Source organism: Oxyura jamaicensis, chromosome 2 (assembly GCF_011077185.1).
Source record: "Oxyura jamaicensis isolate SHBP4307 breed ruddy duck chromosome 2, BPBGC_Ojam_1.0, whole genome shotgun sequence".
NCBI classification, from domain to species: Eukaryota; Metazoa; Chordata; class Aves; order Anseriformes; family Anatidae; genus Oxyura; species Oxyura jamaicensis.
In genome coordinates, this window is record NC_048894.1 from 130,656,119 (window position 1) to 130,677,096 (window position 20,978).

The window sequence follows — 20,978 nt, forward strand, 5'->3', positions numbered from 1 at the left end:
CATTTCCAATGAGAAAACAGAGACCATAAAGGAAAATTAGAGAAAGAAGCAGTTACATCTGTTAAAAAACACAAAGAGGAAAGGTAGGAAACGACAATGAAAGATGAAAAGCTGAAGCTAATTTCATTTCCAGAAAGCATGTTAAACCAAATTATTCTATCAAGCACTGTTATGTTTCTGTTTTAATTTAAATTCTTTTCTACTTAACAGGTAGTATCCTAAACCTTTAAATAATTCAATGGGAGCTTTGGGTACGAAGAGACTGTCCTACCATGACATTGAACAGTTTCCTTCTGGTTGTCCATGGCTGACACTGTGCTCTTGGGGTTGTGGACAGCTCCTGCTCCTTCCTTCTAGGTAAAGATAAAAAGAGGGAATCCCAGACTGTGGCAGCTCCTAGAGCAACTATGCTTCTTTTGCACTGTAGGTACAAGCTCCAGCAGAAATGTTTTTAATTTTCTCTATCCAGGTTGATGCATTTGGCAATATCAGCCTCATGCAATCACAAACATTCACTGAAAACATTAGTAGAAATACTGATGAGAAAATCACAGAATCACAGAATAGTCTAGGTTGAAAGAGACCTCCAAGATCACCGAGTCCAACCTCTGACCTAACACTAACAAGTCCTCCACTAAACCATATCCCTAAGCTCTACATCTAAACATCTTTTGAAGACCTCCAGGGATGGTGACCCAACCACTTCCCTGGGCAGCCCATTCCAATGCCTAACAACCCTTCCAGTAAAGAAGTTCTTCCTAATATCCAACCTAAACCTCCCCTGGCACAACTTGAGCCCATTCCCCCTCATCCTGTCACCAGGCACATGGGAGAATAGACCAGATCCCTACCTCGCTACAGCCTCCTTTAAGGATCCTGTAGAGTGAGATAAGGTCGCCCCTGAGCCTTCTCTTTTCCAGGCTGAACAATCCCAGCTCCCTCAGCCGCTCCTCATAAGACTTGTTCTCTAGACCCCTCAATTAGGAATGTCATGTGGGTATATTTTCTACTTTTTTTTTTTTTTTTCCTCTGTAGTCTGTCATGAGGGCTTGTGATGTGGAACAGGAAGGTCGTTTGCTGTTCTGAGTGCTGTTAGAAGGAAAGAAAAAAAATCCAAAATGATATAAGAAGTGGGTATAATTCATCACACTATTTCAGTCAGAAATTCCTGCTACACGGACTCAGACTATCTAATGGCTTTTCACAATCTGCCATTTGCAAGGTTACATTTGATATGGTGCCTGTAGTAGTTACGTTTATTTTGAAATACTGTATAATGTCACAGTGTTTGGAAATACCTACAGTGCATACCGTGCAACCATAAACTGTATAAATGTTGGGGAGGATTGAACTAAATGAGTTTTCTTAAAAAATAAATTAAATAATATATATATATATTTTTAATTGTTGAACCTTGTTGAAGAGGCAAAGCCAGAATGGAATAAGGTTCATCCAAGTGTAGGTAACCTTCTGTGCATCCTTTTGAAGTTGCCCTCACACTGTGAACATTCTTGGTCTTTGAAAAATTATAACAAACAATCTTGGTGGCAACTTTAGTTAACAGATATCAAAAGGGAACGACACAAAATAGTCATAAGAGAGATTTCATGAGAAGATATAATGGACTAATTCTCTTAAAATGATCTTCATTCTCCTTTAAGCCTTTCTTTTAACCACTTTATCTATATTTCTTATGTATTACATTTGTGTGTAAGTACTAGATCAGCACTTAAGACTGAGTCTATATTTATATAAATATATTCTGAGAAAATAATTTCAATGATAGAAGTTTGCTAGTTCGTTGTTATACTGGAATAGAAAACTTGCTTCACAGATGATGTACTGAAATCAAATCCATTGTTTGTGAGGTGATGCAACTTTGCAGATGTGGAACATTCTTTGAAAAATTTTCAAGCAGCTTCACTTAACCTTATGTCAAATTTATCATACTATTTCAGCTTGGAAAATAGAGAGAGAATAATATATATATTAGAGAGAGAGAGACACTTCCTAAAACAGCTTATTATTATTATTATTATTATTATTATTATTATTATTATTATTATTATTTTTTGTCATGGAAGGTTTTAAACTGTCTGACTTCTTGTTTTTTTTTAGGTCTTCTAACTTTTATCCAAAACAATACATTGCCCCTACTTTTTCATTTTGCCCTAAGAGGGAAAGAATATTTTTGTTTTAAATTGACATGAACTATCTATTTTTGTTTTGTTTTGTTTTGTTTTTTGTTTCCCTCACTTTAATCAGCAACAAATTGAAAAGTCTTCAAACTTTTTTCCTGGAACAGATTTAGATATGAGACAATGGAACAGGTATTCTTTGGCACCTTTTATATCATTTAGTTGATTGTATAATTACAGAATAACTAAAACTGTACCTCAGTTTGAGAGTTGTTACTTTTTAACACTTCTTTAGATATCATCAGCTAGAAGAAAGTACATTGTACATGACTTCAATGCATATAGTAAACTCTCTTTAAATTGTATATGTTTGACTCCATAAACTATATGTTGAGAGAGAGAAGGAAAAAGTATATTTGAATTTAAAGGATCATTAACCAAGCTCATATCAGTTGTTTTATAATCCTTACAGTTGAGTTGTCTGAGAAAGAGCTAATATTTTCACATTTTCCATCACAGTGCTTTCTACACAATTCTGCTATATTTCACTCTTCCAAAACCTCCCATATTTCAGGATTCTACATCAAGGACAATGGAATACTAATTGTTCCTGAATATTTTAAACTGTCCTTCTTCCTAAACCAAGGGCACCACTAAAGGCCCAGTTTCTAATGTTCTGAAGGTGTTTTTCTGTTCTCAGTCTAAGTATGGCTGAGGAAAGAAGTTACGGAGACATAGAAACCAGAGAGAGATGTGATATATTTTCATAGAGGTCAGGGAATACATTTACTTATCAGAGGTTCAGGATATTACACGTTTATGTCTCTTTTGTATGAAATTTAAAATTAAACCGCAATTTAGCAAGCTAGTTTTGGAGAAAAAAAATCCTCTCGCTCTGTTTGGGGAGGTCTGGCAAGTTTTGCCTCCTGTAGAGAATAGGCCTTGCCTAGAGTTTTTCTATTGTGATTCTCTTTCCACGATCATATCTGGAGGTGGGAGATAATTTTACATATTTAACGTATGAACAAATTGAAAATGTTACGTTAGATATTTTCCCTTTTTTCCAGGTAACTTCTTGGGAGCAATTGTTTCAGTAGCCAGATATTAAGCTGTGCAGAAACACTTCTAAATGTTTATACTTTGCAAAGCAATTGTTCTTCTGGACAAGATTATTTCAAAATCTGTTAGTTAACAACTGTAACTAAACTGCCTCTATTACTCATATCTTTGTGTACATTAATGTTACCTTTCACACTCACATCAAACAGCCTAAATGTGTAAGTTACAAACCTCAGATTCTAATGGTCAGACAGGAAAGAGAAAAAAAAAAAAAAAAAAGGAAAAAGAAAGAGAAAAATATTTTTGACTGTTTCAGTCATCTTTACTCTCCTTAGAGTGTAGACTGAAGGATCTACCTTAGGTGTTAGTCACAGTATTTCACAGGTCTCTGGTCTACCACTGCAGCAAGGAAAGTAAGAAATATTGCAGAACTACATTTGTTGGAGTTGTGAAGATGAATACACACAAAACTCCTAATTCATCATGGACAGCTATTAAAGACCTTAATTTCCAAAAGAACGTCACCATTTCAAAATGAATAACTTGTTCAGAGTATTTTCAACATATTGGGAATGGAGGAAAATACATCAAATAGTAAGTTTGTTATTTTTAGATTGCCAATATGTGTTTAAAAAAAATGATGGAAATTTTTCACTCGTTCTTAAATGTGTTTCTTTACACTTATTTTTTTATTATATCCTTTGGAAGAGTTGACAGAAAGAAGAAGAAATAGGTCAATAAAAACTATTGGAAACATCTGAGGAGATTATTTTTGAGAAATATCCATGTTGTGAAATTTCATCCAGATCCTTCTCCAACTGCGACAATCAACAATTTTGTTGTGAAAACACTTTTCATTTTATAGAAGCTGATAGCACTTAATTTATGGAAAGATTAAAGATAGGCTTGAAAGTCACTTGTTGATTAAAATGAAAGAAGAGACAAGTAAAAAATTCCTGAAATACTCTTTCTTCTTAAGAATCTCTCAGAATTTAAAATTATTGCAGTGATTATTTTCTTCAAAGGGACTGATGTAACATATTCAAGAATTAACAAGCAGCTTTTTCGTTACTTGACAGTTATCATCACTTAGACAAATGTACAGCTTGATATTGTACTACTAATAAAATAGCTGTGCACATTTGGAAAGAAATAAGATGCTTTTTTAGGAATATTTATTTATATAATTATTTTCATAAAGATTATTAAAACACATTATTATATTAGGAGAATAATTAGCAATACTAATGGAAATGGGGGTTGGTCCCCCACGTGCCTGGTGACAGGATGAGGGGGAATGGGCTCAAGTTGTGCCAGGGGAGGTTTAGGTTGGATATTAGGAAGAACTTCTTTACTGAACAGGTTGTTAGCCACTGGAATAGGCTGCCCAGGGAAGTGGTTGAGTCACCATCCCTGGAGGTCTTTAAAAGATGTTTAGATGTAGAGCTTAGGGATATGGTTTAGTGGAGGACTTGTTAGTGTTAGGTCAGAGGTTGGACTCGGTGATCTTGGAGGTCTCTTCCAACCTAGACTATTCTGTGATTCTGTGAAATCAAACACTCAATGTTGAATGCAGTGCAGTTGCAGAACTGAGACTTGCATATTGAAAGACCAGTCATGGTGCCTGCTGAGTATGTTTTAGTTTCAAAATGATTAGCTCTGTCAAATAATTAATATTTGTTGATAAGTACAGTATCACATGTTGTAATTAGTTAGGATGACAGGATAACATGGACTGAAAATGATCAATCTGAGCTGTTAAAGCTGATCATTTAAAGTAAGGGAAATAACAAAAGCAACTTTCTTCCATAGATTTAATGCACATTTATATTTAGCTTCGCTTGCTTCTGTGGTCTTTTTGTATTTCAACTCTCTTACACAAATCTCATGGAACACACTAAAAGACAACTGGAAGGAAACAATAACATTGGTAATACTAGAACAAATTAAATCTAGATGAACTAGATAAAGAAAATATAGAATGTTTAATATTGAAAGTCAAATGTTTTCAAAAATCTGCTTTTAAATGATCTATATTTACAAGAAAAATACTCAATGCATGTTGTTAAATACCAAATCTTAAAGTGAATCTGTTTGTATTCACTTGTGGGGGAACATAGAAACATTAAAAAAATCTCTCCCTTCAGTTTATATTCTTTCCTGCCTTAGATAAGTCAATGAAAAATTCACTGTGGTTTAAAGCAGAGTTATGTTAGTAATTGAGTCTTCTAATAATCCCATCCTTTAGACTAGAGGTTAGATATTATGACAGCAAGAGCTTTAGAAAAACCTTTAAAAGGTAGAAAATTTGAAGGATAAATTATTCATTTGTAAATTATTTACTTTAACTAGTTTTCACTGCACTCCTACTAGATACTTTACAGCTCTACAAAGTGATGTAGGAGATTGAATGTAATCAATAGAAAAAATATGTAAGATTCATAGGGATGTCTGTTTACACTCAAATTTTTCTTGTCTCTTGTGATCCAAGGGTGTATATTTAAAGTATATAAAGTATATACTTTATATACATGCTTTATATGTGTATATATATACTTTATACTGTAATAAAGTATATTTTATATAGTATATACAAAGCATATTTATCTAAAATATTCTGGATTTTAGTGATTCATTTTCCACTGGTGTTTCTAAAAATAATCTTTGTAGGTCTGCATCTTTTGGCTTCAAATTAAATCATAATCCACTCTGAGTTTTGAAAAATTAGTGGATTTTTTTTTTAATTTAATTTAATTTTATTTTATTTCCCCCTGTTCCAGTTCATCTAATGTGGGACAAAAAAGTCAACTATTGCATGCTCAATTTTACCACAATCATTCTTTTCTAGTCTTAAAAAATGCAGTACAACTTAAAGATCCAGTGCTGTTCCTTTGGAAGTGTGTAGACAGGTAAATATTCAGTTTTCTTTGAGTTAAAATTTTGCTCTTTTCATGTTGTTTTGGGGGAAATTATTTATTTATTTATTTATTTATTTATTTATTTTGCTACTGACTGGCAGGGCCACCGTGTCACTCAGAGTAGCAATAAAGTTAGTTCCTGACAGAATGACAAGAGTATGTTCACCTCAGGTACTACTGTACTCACAGCTTACAAGACCACACTCTTTTAGGGACAACCCAGAAAAATATATATATATATTTATACAAACACACACACACATATAGTATAAATAAATCAGCCAGCATCTAGATAGGCCCTCATGAAGAGAAGACAAAAACACTGGAAAAAATTATTTTAGTGCTGAGGAAAAAAGAAAAAAAAAAGAAAAAAAAAAAAAAGTTTTAGGAAGGACTCAGCCAAACAGAAGAAACTGAACAAACTCAAGTAGAAAATGATGTAAAAAGGCTCTGGCAGAGTAAAATAGATGCGGGAAGAAGCAAAGAATATGTGAGACAGAATATTTAGGAGATAGGTGGTGAAAATGTTGGAGTTTTGTTTCCAGTCAGTACAAGGAAAGAATGACATCTCAGACTTGTATCTGAATTAGGTTTTCCATTGTCCCAGAAAATGTCCTAAACATTGAACTATCATTTAAAAAACAAGAAAGGCACTGCAACTGAGTTTCGTGTCCTTAATAGAAATGACAGGGGAAAATTACTGAAATAATCTCTACAGGCAAGACAGGTCAATGAATACCTACTTAGTGAATTTGGGCAGATTTAAGCATGAAATATATATCAACACATTCAGCCTTGAAAATTTTTAAAGTGAATTCTGCAGAACTTTAGACTACTTGTAAGCTTCAATGTCAGAAACTGAAGTGTAATTAAACTTCAGGTGCCTACAGGATGAGATGACAAAGGAAAAAGAAAACATCATCAGACAGTTTGGGATTCATATTTATGATGTAGCAGAAACCCAGGAGAATCTATTTATAAAATTTAAAAGGACTTTGCCCATGTTTGCATGACTGTGGTGTAAAAAAGCAACTCCAGTCAGATCTGAATAGGAGGCTGATTCCTAGTATCATTAGATTCCAATTTTACTTATATTTTTGTTCATCAGATGCCTATACATATATATATATTCTTCTTGTACATGATGGAAACTTTCATAATCATGTGGGTAAAATTCAATTGCCACACTGTAGACACAATACACCGTAATGGTTGTCAAGGAAAGGAATTTCAGATAGCTTGTTGCGTACTGTCAGTGGTGAGAGAACCACTTGTTTCAGGAATACCTTTGTAATCCTAAACTTTGGTATATGCACAGGAGATTTAGGGTGAAAAGATAGAGTAGACTTTCTAAATAGACTAGAAAGACATTCAGGTGTTTTGTGGTGAATGGCAACCTATTACTTTTGGTTACTGGCTCAGGGTGTACTGCATAAGCTAAGCAATTAAAACAAGGCTCTGCACTGATGTAGTATTCTACCATACATTGCTTGCAGATTTACTTGAGTTTTAAAGATGCAGTTCATGCAAGACTAAGATAAAAATATCTAGACAAACTTAATAAGTGGAGTAAAAGATTGAGATAAAATAAAAACACAATACACCAGTGACTGCGTCATTTTGGGAAAGTTACTGGCAGACTGGCCATTTGCCGAGGCGATCGGCTCCGGAGCAGACGCGTTCTGCAGCGGAGCGGGGGATCGGGCCAAGCAGGGCTGATTTTCCGGCATCGAGCCGACTTCAGGGAGCCGCCAGGACCCGGCAGCCCTCGTGAGGGAGGCTGACGAGGAGAAGGCGGAGCCAGCAGCGCCCCCTCCCCGGCCGTTCAAAAGCAGCCCCTAGGGAGCGCGGCGACCAGGACGGGCAAACAGGGCGTGGCGCGTCAGAGGGGAGTGGCGCGGCAGTTAGCGCGGCAGTTCGCGCAGGCAGGGCGGAGAGCAATCGCCTGCCCACACGAACACCTCTTAACGACAGTCGTTAGCTAGGCGATAATGGTCTCCACCAGGCACGGTGGGCTCTCCGGGAGGTCGGTACACACCCAGACCGACTGCCCGTTAAAGAATGCAGCGGTTCAGGTCACCGGATGCAGGGAGTGTCAGAGCCTGCTGCTGCCATCGGCGGGAGGCAGAGACGCTGCGTGCGTGAGGTGCGAGCAGGTGGATGACCTGATCCGCATGGTGGCGGAGCTCAAGGAGGAGGTGGAGAGGTTGAGGGCCATCAGGGAGTGTGAGCGGGAGATAGACTTGTGGAGTAACTCCCTGCAGGGCCTCAAGGAGAGGTACCGGGCTGAGACACCCCAAATGGGGGTGGAGCCCCTGCCTTGTCGCCGTCGGGCAGAGGGAGGGGATCTGGGAGTTGAGGAGGAATGGACACAGGTCCCTGCTCGACATGGCAGGCGATGCCCTCCCCTTCCGGCCCCACCTTCCCAGGTACCCTTACGCAACAGGTTTGAGGCCCTGGAGACTGAGAGATCAACAGCAACTGAGGAAGAGGTAGAAAGTGTTCCCAGGAGGATGCCTAGGGTGAGGAGGTCGACTCCACGCCTCAGGACTGCCTTCATCAAGAAAGAAAGAAGGGTGATTGTTGTGGGAGACTCTTTCCTTAGGGGAACAGAGGGCCCTATTTGTCGGCCTGACCCTACCCGTAGGGAAGTCTGCTGCCTCCCTGGGGCCAGGGTCAGGGACGTTGCCAGGAAGCTTCCCAACCTGGTACGCCCCTCTGATTATTATCCTCTTCTGATAGTCCAGGCGGGCAGTGACGACATTGAAGACAGAAGCCTGAGGGCTATTAAACGAGACTTTAGGGGGCTGGGACGGTTAGTGGACGGAGCGGGAGTGCAGGTAGTGCTTTCGTCCATCCCTACGGTGACAGGGAGGGGTACGGAGAGGACCAGGAAAGCCCACCTGTTAAACACGTGGCTCCGGGGCTGGTGCCAACGCAGAGATCTTGGGTTTTTCAACCATGGGGCAGTTTATTCAGCACCTGGTCTGATGGCCGTAGACGGGTCCCTATCCTTTAGGGGAAAAAGGATCCTTGGCCAGGAGCTGGCGGGGCTCATTGATAGGGCTTTAAACTAGGTAAGAAGGGGGATGGGGGTGAAGCAAGGATTGTTGGAGCTGTGCCAGGGGGAACAATAGCAAGGCCGGGGAATAAGGTAATGGCCCAGCTGAAGTGCATCTACACCAATGCACGCAGCATGGGTAACAAACAGGAGGAGCTGGAAGCCATCGTGCAGCGGGCAGGCTACGACTTGGTTGCCATCACGGAAACGTGGTGGGACCATTCTCATGACTGGAGTGCTGCGATGCCTGGCTATAGGCTCTTCAGAAGGGACAGACAGCACAGAAGGGGTGGCGGTGTGGCTCTCTATATTAGAGAGTCTTTCGATGTTGTAGAACTCGAGGCTAGGAATGACAAGATCGAGTCCCTTTGGGTTAGGATCGGCAGGGACAACAAGGCTAGCGTCCTGGTCAGGGTCTGTTACAGACCGCCGAACCAGGACGAGGAGACAGATGAGGAGTTCTACAGGCAGCTGACAGAAGTTGTGAAATCTTCAGCGCTTGTACTCGTGGGGGACTTCAACTTCCCTGACATATCCTGGAAGCACAGCACAGCCCAGAGAAAGCAGTCTAGGAGGTTTCTGGAGAAAGTGGAAGATAGCTTCCTGACGCAGCTGATTAGTGAGCCTACCAGGGGTGGTGCCCCGCTAGACCTTCTCTTCACAAACAGAGAAGGACTGGTGGAGGATGTGATTGTCGGGAGCTGTCTTGGGCAGAGTGACCACGAAATGGTGGAGTTCACTATTCTTGGCGAGGCCAGGAAGGGAACCAGTAAAACCACTGTACTGGACTTTCGGAGAGCTGACTTTGGGCTGCTCAGGACACTGGTTGGTAGAGTCCCTTGGGAGGCGGTTCTGAAGGGCAGATGGGTCCAGGAAGGCTGGGTGCTCTTCAAGAGGCAAATCCTAATGGCGCAGGAGCGGTCTGTTCCCATGTGCCCAAAGATGAGCCAGCGGGGAAGAAGACCAGCCTGGCTGAACAGAGAACTGTGGCTTGAGTTTAGGAGAAAAAAGAGGGTTTATAATCTTTGGAAAAGTGGGCAGGCCACTAGGGAGGACTATAAGGATGTAGCGAGGCTGTTCAGGGACAGAATTAGGAAGGCCAAAGCTCATCTGGAGCTCAATCTGGCTACTGCCGTTAAAGATAACAAAAAACGCTTTTATAAATACATCAACACAAAAAGGAGGACAAAGGAGAATCTCCATCCTTTACTGGATGCAGGGGGAAACTTAGTTACAAGAGATGAGGAAAAGGCGGAGGTGCTCAATGCCTTCTTTGCCTCAGTCTTTAGCGGCAATACCGGTTGTTCTCTGGATTCCCAGTACCCTGAGCTGGTGGAAGGGGATGGGGAGCAGGATGTGGCCCTCACCATCCACGAAGAACTGGTTGGTGACCTGCTACGGCACTTGGATGTGCACAAGTCGATGGGGCCGGATGGGATCCACCCAAGGGTACTGAGAGAACTGGCAGAGGAGCTGGCCAAGCCACTATCCATCATTTATCAGCAGTCCTGGCTATCGGGGGAGGTCCCAGCTGACTGGCGGCTAGCGAATGTGACGGCCATCTACAAGAAGGGCCGGAGGGCTGACCCGAGGAACTACAGGCCTGTCAGTTTGACCTCAGTACCAGGGAAGCTCATGGAGCAGATTCTCTTGGGAGTCATCATGCGGCACTTGAAGGGCAAGCAGGCGATCAGGCCCAGTCAGCATGGGTTTATGGAAGGCAGGTCCTGCTTGACGAACCTGATCTCCTTCTATGACAAAGTGTCGCGCTGGGTGGACGAGGGAAAGGCTGTGGATGTGGTCTACCTTGACTTCAGCAAGGCTTTTGACACCGTCTCCCACAGCATTCTCCTCAAGAAACTGGCTGCTCTTGGCTTGGACTGGCGCACGCTTTGTTGGGTTAGAAACTGGCTGGATAGCCGGGCCCAGAGAGTTGTGGTAAATGGAGTCAAATCCAGTTGGAGGCCAGTCACTAGTGGCGTCCCCCAGGGCTCGGTGCTGGGGCCGGTCCTCTTTAACATCTTCATCAATGATCTGGACGAGGGCATTGAGTGCACCCTCAGTAAGTTTGCAGATGACACCAAGTTAGGTGCGTGTGTCGATCTGCTCGAGGGTAGGAAGGCTCTGCAGGAGGATCTGGATAGGCTGTACCGATGGGCTGGGGTCAACTGCATGAAGTTTAACAAGGCCAAGTGCCGGGTCCTGCACCTGGGGCGTAATAACCCCAAGCAGAGCTACAGGCTGGGAGATGAGTGGTTGGAGAGCTGCCAGGCAGAGAAGGACCTGGGAGTGATAGTGGACAGTCGGCTGAATATGAGTCAGCAGTGTGCTCAGGTGGCCAAGAAGGCCAACGGCATCCTGGCTTGTATCAGAAATAGTGTGACCAGCAGGGCTAGGGAGGTGATCGTCCCCCTGTACTCGGCTCTGGTGAGGCCGCACCTCGAGTACTGTGTTCAGTTTTGGGCCCCTCGCTACAAGAAGGACATCGAGGTGCTTGAGTGGGTCCAAAGAAGGGCGACGAAGCTGGTGAGGGGCCTGGAGAACAAGTCCTACGAGGAGCGGCTGAGGGAGCTGGGCTTGTTCAGCCTGGAGAAGAGGAGGCTCAGGGGCGACCTTATCGCTCTCTACAGATACCTTAAAGGAGGCTGTAGAGAGGTGGGGGTTGGCCTGTTCTCCCACGTGCCTGGTGACAGGACGAGGGGGAATGGGCTAAAGTTGCGCCAGGGGAGTTTTAGGTCAGATGTTAGGAAGAGCTTCTTTACTGAAAGGGTTGTGAGGCATTGGAACAGGCTGCCCAGGGAGGTGGTGGAGTCACCATCCCTGGAAGTCTTCAAAAGACGTTTAGATGTAGAGCTTAGGGATATGGTTTAGTGGGGACTGTTAGTGTTAGGTTAGAGGTTGGACTCGATGATCTTGAGGTCTCTTCCAACCTAGAAATTCTGTGTGTGTGTGTCTGTGTGTGTAGATATCAGGATTACTTGGTTGTCAGTACTAGCTTTTCTTCCTGTGAGTCAGATGCACAATATGGTCATCTGATGTAAATATCCAAAACAGATATCTGAAAGGGACAATGTGGAGTAAATGAAATAGAGAATGCTGATTCTAATTTGCCTTTGATTACCAAATCCGAGTATTTTTAAATACCTCTCCATTATGAAAGACCAAATATTGATTTTGATCAACTAATATGGAGACAAATTGTTGTTAAAATAATCATACACGTAAAATACAGGAACTTTTTTTTTTTTTTTTTTTTTTTAAATATAGGTAGAAATATTATGGACAGGGAAAGAAAAGATATCACTAATCCTCAAAAAAAAGACTTTGCTGTATACTACCTATTAAACTTTCTAGTGTTGCAGCATTTTTGTGGTGTTTTGCATGCTTTCATTTTATTCATGTAACAATCCACTGAGTTGGAATATCATCAGTATTATTGCCAGTTGCTGAAGAAATAGAAGAAGGTGGAGATATTGAGTGACTTGCATAAGGCCTCTTATCAAGTCTGTACCAGAGCGAGGATTACAATTCAGAAGCTCTTTACTTCTTGTTTGGTGTTCAGCGGCCTGGACCATGACATTCCCCAAATCCAATTTCAAAGTCTTATAAAATAATAGAAGAAACAGAAAGGAGCAAAATAATTCTTGCCTATATAATGCTACCAACAGTTTTCTTGGAAGCTGCAGTGGAATAAAACTCGCCATCTATGAATCTCTCTCATAACAATTCCACAAGTAATAAAGATGGTACGCTACATTAAAAAAGCAAGATATGTTTGCCCAAAGAATCTTCTTTCCATAAGAATTATATGAAAAATGAATTTAAATTATCCTAACTATGTCTAATGTCACATGTCCTAAAAAAACTTAGTAAAAGCAAAGAAGGTTTAAAAATAAAATTTTATTGTAGAGGAAACATCTAAACATACCACAGTTATCCTTATTAGGCTTAATTTTACATAATAGCTTCAAATTCTAAAGTGCCAAAATGTTTTGCTGATTAAAATTTCAGAAGATGTACTTTGAAACTGTAAACACCCCTGAGAGCAGAAAGAACTGCTGAAGTCTGTTAGGAAATTTAGAATTATAAAAATGATAGCAGGAGACTGTCTTACTTGCCAAGGTTCATTTAATCCTCACAGTGATATGAAGCTGAAGAGGAAGCAAAAACACACAGGAAGCAACACTGCTGGGTGAGACCAAGAAATCCTGGTGAACATGAGATTAGTCTGAAATGTCATACGACAGTAAAAATAGCTAAGATTGTTTTTAGGCAATTCACTGTATCATGAAGCTGCCAAGTGAAGAAAAAGACAGCAGTCCTGCTGTACCTTTTACTGTCACTATACCTACAATTGAATTCTGAAATCAGATTCAGGCCACAGAAACTGTAGAAAGACAGAAATGCATTAAAAAGTATTAAGTTAGCAGGAATGACTGATGAGGAAAGATTAAAATAGCTTGCTGTATAAATGATAAATGATGACTCAGAGATGAGATAACTGGCTACAAATAGATCTGGACAATAGGAAAAGTCACACACACACACACACACACGCACACGCACACACAAAAAAAAAAAAAAAAAAAAAAAAAAGGAAAAGGAAGAAATTTTGCTCAATTCTAACTCCACAGTCCCAAGATTAAATGTTTCCATTAGCTTCCAGGATAGATATATCCAACACATATATTGCAACCACAACGTTAAAGAAAAGTATAGAAGTTAAACCTTTATTTGACTGTCTTGCATTTGTGTCAAAATGTTCTTCTTATACTCCCTTTCCTGGAGACATTATCTGAGGTGAGAAATTATCTGAGGGATTACCTGAAGGCCCCTTTCTGGAATTTGTGAAGTGAGCTTCATTTCTAAGGTACTTGGTGAGGGGCCTGGAGAACAAGTCTTACGAGGAGCGGCTGAGGGAGCTGGGCTTGTTCAGCCTGGAGAAGAGGAGGCTCACCTTATTGCACTCTACGGGTACCTGAAAGGAGGCTGTAGCGCGGTGGGGGTTGGTCTATTCTCCCACGTGCCTGGTGACAGGACGAGGGGGAATGGGCTAAAGTTGCGCCAGGGGAGGTTTAGTTTGGATATTAGGAAGAACTTCTTTACTGAAAGGGTTGTTAGACACTGGAATGGGCTGTCCAGGGAAGTGGTGGAGTCACCATCCCTGGAGGTCTTTAAAAGATGTTTAGATGTAGAGCTTAGGGATATGGTTTAGTGGGGACTGTTAGTGTTAGGTCAGAGGTTGGACTTGATGATCTTGAGGTCTCTTCCAACCTAGAAATTCTGTGAATTCTGTGAATACTCAGGTATTCACTGGAAGAGCATTTGTCTTTATTTTGTCTATATATCTAAGATAGATAATGTAACATCATTACATAGAACTCCATCTTAGAACATCACTTAGAACTCCAAATACGTCACATGGTTTTAGGCTTGGTTTTAAAAATTTGCTTCTGAGCTTGCTACATTATTTACACAGCTATACAGGTATGTGTTATGAAAAATAATTGTGATTCTTTTCTTATCCTAACAAACCTTATGGCTTGATTTTCCAACGTTTAATGGAGAAAAGCCTTGTGTTTAATAGGAGATAAATATAATGGAGCAAAGGGGCCCATATTTGAGTTCATCAAAATAATTATATTAGGGAAATGTATTTTTGTACATAATTATGTAGGGTTATTTTCTATATTCAGGGTACTGAGAGCAAGTGAATGAGAGAGAAAATTCTTGTAACTCTCTGCTAATAAGTTTAATTCTCTCATTCTCATTTGGATAGGAGAAGATGCCACCACTATAAACCATCATGGGACAATATGAATCTACAGCTTCTGTCTATCCTTGCAGACTTCAGACTTTCTCCTCTTGCCTTTCACTTCTTGGAGGTGATGGTTCTCCTCGGACAGGGTGTACATCTCTTTTAGTTTAAACTAAACCAAAATAACCTATTCACAAAATTAAGTTATTTTTCTATATGTTATAATTAATAAATAGCTGTTTTATTAAAAAAAAAAAAAAATCTTTACCTTCTGCAGAGACAGATTCTTTGTCTTTTTGAGAAGAGTGACAGCAGGAAATGAAGTGTAATCTGCTACATCATTCTATATTTTAGACTTTCATTTTCTACAGGATGTAGCACAGCAAGTATTGATTAATTTTATGATTTAAATGGCTCCAGAAGTGGCAGCTTGAAGGGAGAATTGTCTGTGCTATAGGCATGATGTGTCAACCCATTCTTAAAAATAATTTAAAGGAAAACTTTAACCTAAAACATAAAATAAATAAATAAATACCTAAATAAAAATTATTTTAAGGATATCTTTGGGAGGAAGAGGGGAAGCAGATTTTTTTACTTTAATGGGGACTGGAAAAGCCCATAATATTTTTATGTGGATTTAAATAACCATCTTAAAAATATTTTTTCTTTATTTGTGTGACCTAGATATGGTAATTCATTAAAATTGACTAAAATATAAAAAAGAAAGGATTTTCCATGACAAAACATATTTAATCTGGTAGCTTTCTGTTCTCTCACTTCCTTCCCTCCTTCGCTCCCCATGATATATTCAATATTCTTACTTTCAACAGGTATGTAACATTTTATAAGTTTTAAATTTTATAAGTTTAAAATTTTATAAGTTTGTTTGATTAGTTTGATAAGTTTGTTGATTTCATCTAAGATAAAACAGTTTTTAATGACAGCTTATTAAGGCAGTTAACATGGATATTGAATTATCTCCATAAAATATTAGTACCAATACAAGATAAATATGTGCTGTAGGACATTTTAGCCACATCTAATAACACTTCTAATGTTTAAACATCTTAATTTTTTCTGTAACACTACAAAAGTTTTAATGTTGTCACTGTAGCTAAAAAGCAATTTAAAAGGAGAGAAATTATTTTATGGCTTTAAGCTTTTATTCTTGATAAAAAATGTAATATGTATTATTTTTTAAACCTCAAAGACTCTAAGTCACAAAATAGTTCAACTATTAAAGAAAGGATTGAATCTTTATATTTACAAAAGTTCAGCTATTAACTGAGTCTGGATAACAGAAGGGCAGAGTTAAATTCCTTGGAATTGCCTGAGAGAGCCTCGTGTGTTTTAGGTCAGAGACTGAGGGCTGTTATAGTGCTACATTTTATTCATGTAAGGACTGATGTCATGATACTCAATATTTACTAGAATGTGCTTGTTCAGCTCAAACCCAAACATCCTAGCAATTGATCAGGCTGCATTTTTAACTGTGGAATTGTGGAATTGTGAAGACAGACATCACTGGCCAACAGGTTGTCTTTTTAGGTTGTTATCTTTCTTGTAAGGATTTTTTTTTATGAAATGCATCTGCATCTTACTCAGCAAACTTCCTTATTGCAAATGGTGAAAATTAAGATTTGGCATTTAATGGTGCTTTGAATAAATTACAAATGCTTAGAATTTTTATAGTTAAGAAACATTTTTCACAGAACTAGTTTTCACTTCAGGTTTCTGTATTTTATAAGCAAAAATTGGTCATCACAGAGACCTAACACTGAACATTGATTATTTCCTGACTCAGCTGTAGACAAGATCTCAGACTAATTTGTCTTTGGGGGGGGGGGGAATGGAAGTGTTTCATTTTTCCTAACATTTTCTTTGTAAATATGGTAAGTACACAGAAGTGTGTTATTTTAAAATCTCTTTATGTGCAAAGTAATACAGTTCTAACCTATTTTCAGAAAACATTTCATTATCTTGAAAGATTTTCCTTTTTTTTTTTTTTTTTGCCTCAGTTTTTCCTTAGTAAATCCTAATTATTCCTAAAGTCACTGTAAGCATAATTTTTAGTTCATTCAAATTATATAGATTCTACTATTTGTTTAAAAGAAGCAAATGTTTTATTTACAAACGAAATAAAATAACTCCAGGATAAAAGCACATTAATAAGAAGTTCCTGAAAATATTTCTAACCTTGCTGAAGGCAAATTTTTAGAAAGTATGGTTCTTATTAAAATAAATCTTCAATTTAAATTTTTTCTACCCTCTTGTAATGAGATTTATGTGAGCTTTTAACTCCAAAAGAATTGTTAGAATTTGACTTCACTAGTCTATTTAGCATACAAAAATCTAAGGACTATTTCAGAGAGAATTTTTTTGTATTCCTTGGAAAATAACAACTGAGCTGATGAGTTCCAATCAGTCTTTTAAGATGACAAACAACTGTTCCTATAACATGGAAGATGATGAAGTGAATAGCTCTCAAAATCCTTTTTAGCAGATTAGGTCCTCAAGTGTCTGTCTCTCCCAAATTATTTTGCGTATTAACCAAAATGCTGTTTCTTCAAAGATAGGCTTTGCATTGTCCTGTCATTGGTAAATTGCATAAGCAGCACGGTGAGCCAAAGGACCAATAATAATCTGTCTATAATGGTCCCTTCTCATCCCTGTTCCCCAGGGAAATTCCTGGTAATTACTGGGATGTAGAATTGAACAACTCCTGTTTGCCTCAGTTCTTATACTCTTCCCTGCATCAGAACACAGAACAACCATAAAAGGTACCATTGTCTTCATTATTCTGGGGTTAACCACTGTGCCTGTAGGGCAGCATCTCCTATGAAATGGGAGATGTGAGTTCAGATGTTCATTTTACGGACTGAAGCTGAGTTTCAGAGCCACAAAGCAATGCTTTTTCATTCTGATGTATAACCAAACTTCATAGGAAATGTGAAGGAAGCCAGGACTTTAAACCTGCCCTCCTCTTTAGCAGCTCATATTGACTGACTTATCCCATGTGTGTGCTGGGCAATATGAAACTCATTTCAGTCATTTACATTTACATTCCTGTTTAACAACTAGAAAATTTAATGTTTAAAACAGTTTTGTGGACTCTTTGAACCTGAGATCTAAATAGTAATGGAAATGGTGTAGTTTATAACTTTGATGTTCAAGTGTACTAAGACTTACACTAGTTAGTTCTAGGTAGAATAATTAAATTAACTACATCATGAAACAGTTCCATGAAGTGTATTGACAAGTATCTGTTATCTGTAAGGTATTCCTTAAGAGATATGTTTTACATTATAGAAGGTATTTATTACCAGAAAAGGTCACTGTAATGATAAGAAATTAGCAAGATACCTTATTAAAGGCTGCAATAAAATGAGATGTTTTCTGATATGCTTCTCTCACATTTTCATTTATTTCTGTGGTTGTATGACTTAAAATATTTGTGATTTTACTGATAGCACAGAGATGATAAGCATAATTCAGTATTCACAGATGTATATTGTAACCATAGTGTAAAACATATTGTTCTTTCTCATTGTAATGAAGTTCCCATGTATCTTTGATTTTTATGAAATAATCACAATAGTATTTTATGTAGACCACCAAGGCAATCAGATCTCAATTATTCACATGTTAATATTTTTCTCATCCTTTGAATTTCTGCAGCATATTTTCCTAACTGTTCATTTGAATATGAGAACCCACCAGACAACTATTTTTTCTTTGTGTTACAAAAATGTTGTACATTTGCATTGCAAAGGAAACCTACAAGAGGGAAACATTCAATGTTCTATTCAAACTCTATTTAAATTAGTACACAGCAAAACTGGGCAGAAATGAAAAGAGAATTTTCAGGTCATAAAAATAATAGTTCACTAAATCCCATTTTAAATGGCTAAACAATAGAGGAAATACAGAGTATACTACTCTGGTGTTTGGAAAACAGTGGTGATGGTAATAATTAAAGAGGGGTTTTATTTATAATTTTCATGCAAATTTTGCCTGGCAAAAGATTTTCGTTAGATTTTTCCCTTGTTATTTTTATTATTGTGTCAGTTATACCCAGGAATCCCAGCGAGATCATGACATTGTGTGACAGAGCTTAGCCAAAAAAAAAAAAAAAAAAAAAAAAGTCTAAAGTCTAAAATGTGAAAACAGAGATATAAAAAAGTGACTTACTGAGAGTCATACAGAAAATTAGTGGAAGAGACACGTCTACAAGCCAAGTCTACTGTTACCTAGACCAGAGACCAACATTGCCCCAATGAAGTGATAAGCATGCACACAGAACATTAACAAGATGCTAAGACCAGAGTTTCACAAACATGAACTATCACTAACCATGTAAATTTTTCCCAACTGATGTACACCAAAATGGTGTGTCTTTTGATGGCATCAGGGAATACCAACGGTTTTCTGTTCACCAACTGAACACTGAAGTTTTTATTTCTATGCCTAGCTACTCTGCCATGTAACGTCTTCAGATAGTATCATTAGTGCTCTTTAAGCAAACACAGCTATGTGAAATGCACCTTGACTCTTGTGTAAATATAGTTATATCTAAGATGGGTTTAAACTTGCAAGTTCTCAGATAATATCAGCTGTCTACTTTCAGCCAACATGGAGCTCAATGTGTAACATATTTTTGTTTCTTAAGTGGATTGTCTTTAAACTGTACTAAGTACAGTTATGAATGTACAGTTATGAATGTACTTAGTAATGTATGGTACTAAGTGTACTGTTATGAATGTTCCAAATATTCAGGTTAGCTATATACAGGCATGACTTCAACATGCATGATCTGCACAGGAATCTAGAAAGATATCTACAGATATTAACTGTCATATAATAAAGTTCAAAGGATTTTGATCAGGTCAGTTTTCCTGGTTTTCCATGTTTAAATCTCTGCATGCATACAGTATCTTGTGTTTCTAGAATGTATTTAAATTTGATAAACTTACAAGAAAATGTATTTGCTTCTACAGTGTTTTCTTTAAATGTCGTAATATAAAGTAAACTTATTTTAAGTGTTTAAGGAAGTAAAAGCAAGTTGACTGATAACCTCCAATCTATGTATGTGTGCTTGAAAATAAGAACATTTTCTAGGACTCTGGAGGATTGCACACATCTCCATTTATCCTTTTTTTATCCTTAGGGTGGGGTTTGGATCATGTGTGATGGAGACAGTCAAAGTACTGATGGCTACTGTTCACTAGGAACTGTGCAGAGTTCAGTTACAATAGTTTCTCTTTTTCTTCAGTATAGCTTAATATATGGTAGCTATTGATTTAAAATATGACACTTCTGCTAGTTAATGTCAAGCTTTAGGTGTCCAGAATAGAAGTTGTTATTCCTTTTCATCTTGAGAAAACTGTGAGCAGTATTTAACTGGATTCTCTTCTTGCCTGAGCTGCTACTGTGATATGATCAAAAGAAAGAACAGGAAAAAAATAGTAACATAAATCTTAACTGTAAGAGATGACCTATATTTGACTGCTGTTTAAATGACCTCCTTCTTACAAAATAAGTTTTCATTCTAAAAAGGTGTACATATTTTTGACGTCTGTTATCAAATAGAACTAAAGAAAACCCAGCAGCTACATGGGATAATTTATTTCTTTTCACCTCCATCTTAATAAATTGACCTAAGTGGAATGACCTGCTGGCAGGTGGAACTTGCATACATAATAACAAAATCAAATTCACTTTAAAAGGGTGAGACTAGATGAACACCAAAAAAAATGTTTTTCTTATTTTGGTAAATCTTTCCCAAGAACAATGTGTCCATTTCTATTTAAGGTATTTTTAAGGATACATATTGTCTTGTGATCTCAGAGGAAAAAGCTAAATAGGAAGTAAAACTGCATTCATACATTTAAGGAAGTTTATTTTCATACTTTGTAATTTTAGGAGTGTAAGCCATTTGTGTTTCCCCTGCCTTTTGTCTTTTCTTTTCTTTTTTTCTTGTCTTTTTTTTTTTTTTTCACAGAATTGATAAGGAAATTTGTTCTGATAGAAACATATTGATTGCA

The 20,978-nt window shown here is 38.2% G+C and overlaps 1 protein-coding gene across 5 annotated transcripts in view; it reads left to right on the forward strand.

Moving 5' to 3' along the window:
* RALYL (RALY RNA binding protein like) overlaps nt 1-20,978 on the forward strand; it is a 409,045-nt gene that overhangs the window by 180,544 nt on the left and 207,523 nt on the right. The gene's annotated exons all lie outside the window — the stretch shown is intronic.